A 5,832-nucleotide genomic window follows, 5' to 3' on the forward strand; every position below is an offset into this window, starting at 1 on the left:
CTTGGTTTCTGACCCAAGGCTCTGCTTTGCCCCTCCCCCCATGATGACTTAGTTTCCTTAATAAATTTTTGTGAAGAACTTTGTTAAAGGTTTTTTGAAAATCCATGTAAATTATGCCTTTGGGTTCTCCTCTGTGCATTATTTACTGACCTACTCAGAGCAATTTAATAAATTAGTGGGACACAGGTTTCCTTTCCAGCTCTGCTAGTCAGACCTTATCCTGTCATTGTCATAGAGCTGGTTTAGATTTCTGTTGTAGTTATTGTTTCAGCCAGTTCAGCACGTACTGACGTAAGGCTCACTGGGCTGTAATTCTCAGGATACCAAATTGTAAAGCTGGCTGCAACATTCCCAAACCTCGAGGCTCCAGAATAGCAGCTGATTTTAATGAGAGATGCACATTATTGTAAGCTCTGTCATCGCTCTGACCTCATTTGACAGCTCCTGAGTTTTGTAATCTGGCAGAGATCTCATAAAGTCATAGAAGATGAGGGTTGGAAGGAACCTCAGGAGGTTCATCTACTCCAACCCACTGCTCAAAGGAGGACAAACCCCAGCTAAATCATCCCAGCCAGGGCTTTAAATACCTCTAAGGATAGAGATTCCATCGCCTCCCTAGGTAACCCATTCCAGTTCCTCACCACCCTCCTAGTGAAAAAGTTTTTTCCTAATATCCAACCTAGACCTCCCCAACTGCAACTTGAGACCGTTGCTCCTAGTTCTGTCATCTACCACCACTGAGAACAGGCTCCATCCTCCCTGAAATCCCCCAGTCAGGTAGTTCGCTATCAAATCCCCCCTCATTCTTCTCTTCTGAAGACTAAACAAGCCTAGTTCCCTCAGTCTCTCCTTAAGTCATGTGTTCCAGCCCCTAATCAGTTTTTTTGCCCCCCACTGGACTTTTTTTGCACATCTTTCTGTGGTGGGGGCCCACTGGACACAGTACTCCAAATGAGGCCTCACCAGTGCTGAATAGAGGGGAATAATCTTCACTCGATTTGCTGGCAATGCTCCTACTAATGGCCCAATATGCCATTCTTTCCTGGCAATAAGGACTGTTGACGCAGATCCAGCTTCTTGTCTATTGTAACCCCCAGGTCCTTTTCTGCAGAATTGCTGCCCAGTCAGTCGGTCCCCAGTCTGTAGCAGTGCATGGGATTCTTCCAAACTTCACTTCTCCTTGTTGAACCGCATCAGATTTCTTTTGGCCCAGTCCTCTAATTTGTCTAGGTCACTCTGTATCCATTGTCGTATCTATCACTTCCCGAGCTTAGTGTCATCTGCAAACTTGCTCAGGGTGCAATCCACCCAATCCTCCAGATCAATGAAGATTTTTTACCCCTGGGGCACTCCACTTGATAGCTGATCCAGGGAGCCATCGATTCTCTCACAGATGTCCTGGTTCTGATGGACTGAAATGATTCCCTGGTATTTGTATTATATCTCAGGCCATTCACTCTGCTAATTCCATTCTAGCCTCCTAATTCCCATCACACACGTCACCTGCTGCACTGTACGCTCCTTTCTCCTGGCTCACTGGGTTAATATTTGCCATGTGCTGAGGGATCCCTGTTTGGCTCTAACACCCTCTTGCACCTGGCCAGGTGGCTGGATGGGGTTACTGTATTTCTTCCCTTGCTGATGCCTTTGTTGCCCAGGTGGTGCCAGGCTCTGGTTGCTGACGTAGCCTCCAGGCCAGTCTAAGGATTTTAACTTCCCTGCTTTAAGGCCTTTTTGACTCGCTTCCCCTGGTGAGATAATGTGATATTGACGCGTTTCTCTTTGTTTTCTTTTTAGAGAAACTCCAGGCTGAGCTCAGTAAGTTCCATTCCCCCCAGTATCACCTTGTCTGACATTGTCTCCTGCTCAGCCTGTCTGTGTTCAGGGACGTTCTCACCCCTCTGTCTGTGCTTGGTTGCAGGGTGGAGAATCGCCCAGCTCTACGCAGGTACTGTACATCCCGCTGATCTTTTATCCAGGGTGAGACCCCTCCTCCCCCTGGGGGTTCTCTGCTCCCATCCTTGCCGAAAGCATTTTCCTATGACATTCAAGAGGCTAGAAGCAGCAATGTCACTGGGGCAGGTGGAAAGGGGCAGAGGACACCCGGGTTTATTGCAGGGCAGGGACACGCCCCCTTTGGGAAAGGGCTGATTGGTGAGGAAATACTGACCCTGCTGTCAGCTGTCCAGGGCGGTAGCTGGGTTCTGCAGGACGGACATTCTCACCTGTGCATAACTGGCACTGAACTGCCCAGCTCTCTCTTCCCAGGATTTACATGCTCAGACCGGGCTTTAGTAATTCATTGCTAACATAGCATGACCAGATAGGAGCTGTTCTGTGTCTATGGGTTTGGGGCAATGAAGGCCCTGTCCCCATTGCAAGAGCAGACGGGTTTTTATAACCAGCTTGTGACACTCCCCAGACCCAGTTACAGCAAATTGTGCCCACACGGCACCTTTTCTGCCTGACAGCTGTGGCTGAGCTGTGTGTGTGTGTGTGTGTGTGTGTGTGTTTGCTCCCAGCATGCTGCCTGGCTGTGTGTGCACTGGTGCATGCTGGGAGAGTCTGGGGCAGCTCCAGCAGGGGTCAGAGAGCCCAGGGGCGATGCACACACATTGCAGCACCACTGGCCCAGGGCTCCCTGCACTCCGGGGTGTCTTACCGCACAGAGATGTATGTGGGGGCACCCAGGAGAGTCACACAAACACCACTGGGGGGCCTGTTAGGGTTGCCAACTCTGAGGTCCAAAAAACCAGGACAACTGTCTGCTCCACATACCCTGCCTGTCCCCTCCCCCCGGCCCTGTCTGCCCAGCCCACCCCAGGAGAGCGCCCAGCCTCCGCAGACTCCTGCCCTGGGGCTGCCCCAGGTACCAACCATGCCAAGCAGGACATGGCGCCAGATCTACCCCTCCCCCGGCAGTGACCCCCACAGCCAGTGCCTGCACGGTGGTGAATGGGCCCTGCTGGCCCGGAGCTCCCATCTCACTGCCAGGCTCCCTCTGCACCGGCACCACCACCCTGCAGCTCCCACGTCCCACAGCCCTCGATCACCCAATGGCACAAGCCCCTCCCCTAGCCCTCTGGTGCCTGCCCCTTCCCTCGCACCCCTCCCCCGCCACCTTCCACATCCCGCAACAGCCCCTGACCCTTCACTCCCCACCCTCTGTCCCCTGGTGCCAGCCCCTCCCTTCACTCCTCTGAGCCCCTGGGGCCCCTCTCTTCCCTCACCCCATCTGCCCCCTGGTGCCGCCCCTTCTCTTGCCCCACATTGGGCCCCCTGCTGTCTGTGCCTCCCTCACCCCCTTTACCCTCTGGGTCCCACCCCTCCCCTCATCCACCCTCTTCCTCCCTGGTGCCCACCCCCATTACCCTCTGCCTCCATAAGGCTGCCCTTGCCACACCCCTCTCTGCCCCCTTGTGCTCCCTTGTCCATCATCCCCCCCATTCTACCCCCAGTACCCAACCCTCCCCTCTGCCCTCCTTGCACCCACCCCACCATTCACTCCTCAGCCCTCCGGGTGCCAGCCCCTCCACTCGCCCCCCGTACCCCTGGCACCCACCCCTGCTATCCTCACCTTCTCCCCATTAACAACTGCACCTTCCTTGATCCCCTGGTGCCCCCTGGGCTCTGCCTTTCCCCGCGCTCCCCCCTGGCCCCCTTGTGCCTGCCCCTCCCCTCACCCCTCTTGTCACCTGTGCCTTCCCACGCGCCCCCTTTGCCCACCTGGTGTGCGCCGCTCCCATTGAGATCCCTCTGCCCCTCCTGCCCCTTTCCTCACCCCCTCTAGTGTCCTGGAGCCAGCCCCACCTTTCACTGCCCCTCCGCCCCCTCCAGCCCACCCCTCTCCTCCGTCCCCGCCCCTTGGAGCCCCCTATTCCCTCACAACTCTCTGCCCCTGGTGCCTTCCACCCCCCCCCCCCCGCCTCTTGACGTCTGCCCCTTCCCCTGCTCTCTCTAGTCCTCTGGGGCCAGCCCCCCGTTCACTCCCCCTCTGCCTCCCTGGGGCTCTTCTTCTGCCTTAGCCCCCCGACACCCGCCCCTCCCATCACCCCACTCTGCTGCCTGGCACCTGCCCCCCCCGCTCCGCCCTCCGGTGATCACCCCCTGCCCTAGACACCCCCGCTGCCCCCGACTCCTGCCTCACTCTGTGCTCCTGGCGCCTGCCCCACTCCTCCTCCCCCACCCCGGCACCTGCCCCTCCTCTTCACCCCCCTCAGCCCCCCTACAGCCTCCTTCTCCTCATTCCCCTGCCCCTTGGAGCCCCCCCCCCCCATTGCCTCACACTCCTCTGTCCCCTGGTGCCCCCCTCCCTTGCTTCCCTGCGCCCCCTGGAATCTGCCCCTCCCTTCACCCCCTCTGTCCTCCTGCTGCCTGCTCCTTCCCTTGCCCCCCACTGCCCTTGTGCCTGCCCCTCCCCCTCTTCCCCTCCTCTGCTTCTCCCAGCATCAGCCTGTCCCCTCCCCCGTTCCTGGGCTGCCCTCTCCTGCCCTGCCCCCGCTGACACCTTCCCACCCCACCCCTCCCCCGCTCCTGCTCTCCTTCCCCTCAAGTTCGCTCCCAGGGGCAGATGGGCCCTGACTCCCCTTAACGGGCAACAACAACCCCCCCGCGATTAACGGGGATGCAGGTTAATTTCCCTTTGATCCCGTGACCAGCCCCTGCCCCGGCCCTGACTCTGTGACTCTCTCCCCAGTGGACGTGACTCTGGATCCAGACACGGCGAATTCCTGGCTCGTCCTGTCTGAGGATCGGAAACGTGTGAGAGACGGAGACACACGCCAGGATCTGCCCGACAATCCTGAGAGATTTAATTATTGTTCCTGTGTGCTGGGCGCTGAGGGGTTCCCGGGCGGGAGGCGTTACTGGGAGGTGGAGGTGGGAGACAAGACTAGCTGGGACCTGGGGGTTTGTAGGGAATCTGTGAGCAGGAAGGGGAAGGTCACATACACACCTGGGAATGGATACTGGGCTGTGGTGCTAAGGGATGGGGAATACAAGGCCTGCACCTCCCCCCCAACCCCCCTCCCCGTGAGCGTCAGGCCCAGGCGGGTGGGGATTTTCCTGGACTATGAGGCGGGCGAGGTCTCATTTTACAATGTCACTGACAGGTCCCAGCTCTTCACTTTCACTGACACCTTCTCCGGGACGCTTCGCCCTTATTTCCATCCTGGTCTCAATGCTGGGGGTAAAAACGCGGCTCCCCTGATCATCTGCCCGGTCCCAGCCCAGGCTGGAGGGAATCTCTGTCCCTGACAGCGACACCCGCGCAGAGACTGTCCCCTCCCAGCGCTGAGCAGCCCCCAGGCCTGTGTCCAGGAGAGGGGCTAAAGGGCATCAGCAGAGAAGGGGGTGGAGGGATCCGGCTGCTGGGCTGGGTGGCAGGGCTGGGGGTGTCTGGTTTTGGTGGGTGCAGTGTCAGGGGTGGAGCCTGAAGGTGAGGTGGGGAGGGGGCTGCAGCAGCAGGAAGGGAAAAGCCCAGCTGACATTAGGAAAACTTTGGGGGGATGTTATGAGGGGGGTGGGGAAAGAGGCCCAAGGAAGAAGAGCCCCTGGCAGAAATGAGCTGGGGGGAGGAGCCCAGTGAGTGCGACAGAACCAGTGAGCCAGGGAAGGTCCCGGCATTTCCTGCCCTGGGGGAGTCTCTGCCCATGGTGGGGAGTGAAACGCCCGAGGGCCCTGCTGTACGGGCCGCTCTGCGCTGCAGCTTTAACCTGTGTGGGGAGCTGGTCCCAGCACGATGGGGGGGTGGGTGAGGGTGGGGAGAGCTGGGGGAGTGGATTCAGTAGTTGGGCCAGGGAAGGGAGGTGAGAGCCCAGCCCCAGGGCTGTG

At 58.3% G+C, this 5,832-nt stretch overlaps 1 long non-coding RNA gene across 1 annotated transcript; it reads left to right on the forward strand.

Annotated features, from left to right (window-relative positions):
• Positions 1-1,648: 1,648 nt before the first annotated feature.
• LOC137142103 (uncharacterized) lies at positions 1,649-5,345 on the forward strand. Its single transcript, XR_010916850.1, has 3 exons — positions 1,649-1,818; positions 1,922-1,948; positions 4,697-5,345. It is a non-coding gene; the product is annotated as an uncharacterized lncRNA (long non-coding RNA).
• The last annotated feature ends 487 nt before the right edge of the window (positions 5,346-5,832 follow it).

This window comes from Emydura macquarii, unplaced genomic scaffold, assembly GCF_026122565.2.
Source record: "Emydura macquarii macquarii isolate MOO-44397 ecotype Brisbane River unplaced genomic scaffold, CSIRO-AGI_Emac_v2 contig_3142, whole genome shotgun sequence".
NCBI classification, from domain to species: domain Eukaryota; kingdom Metazoa; phylum Chordata; order Testudines; family Chelidae; genus Emydura; species Emydura macquarii.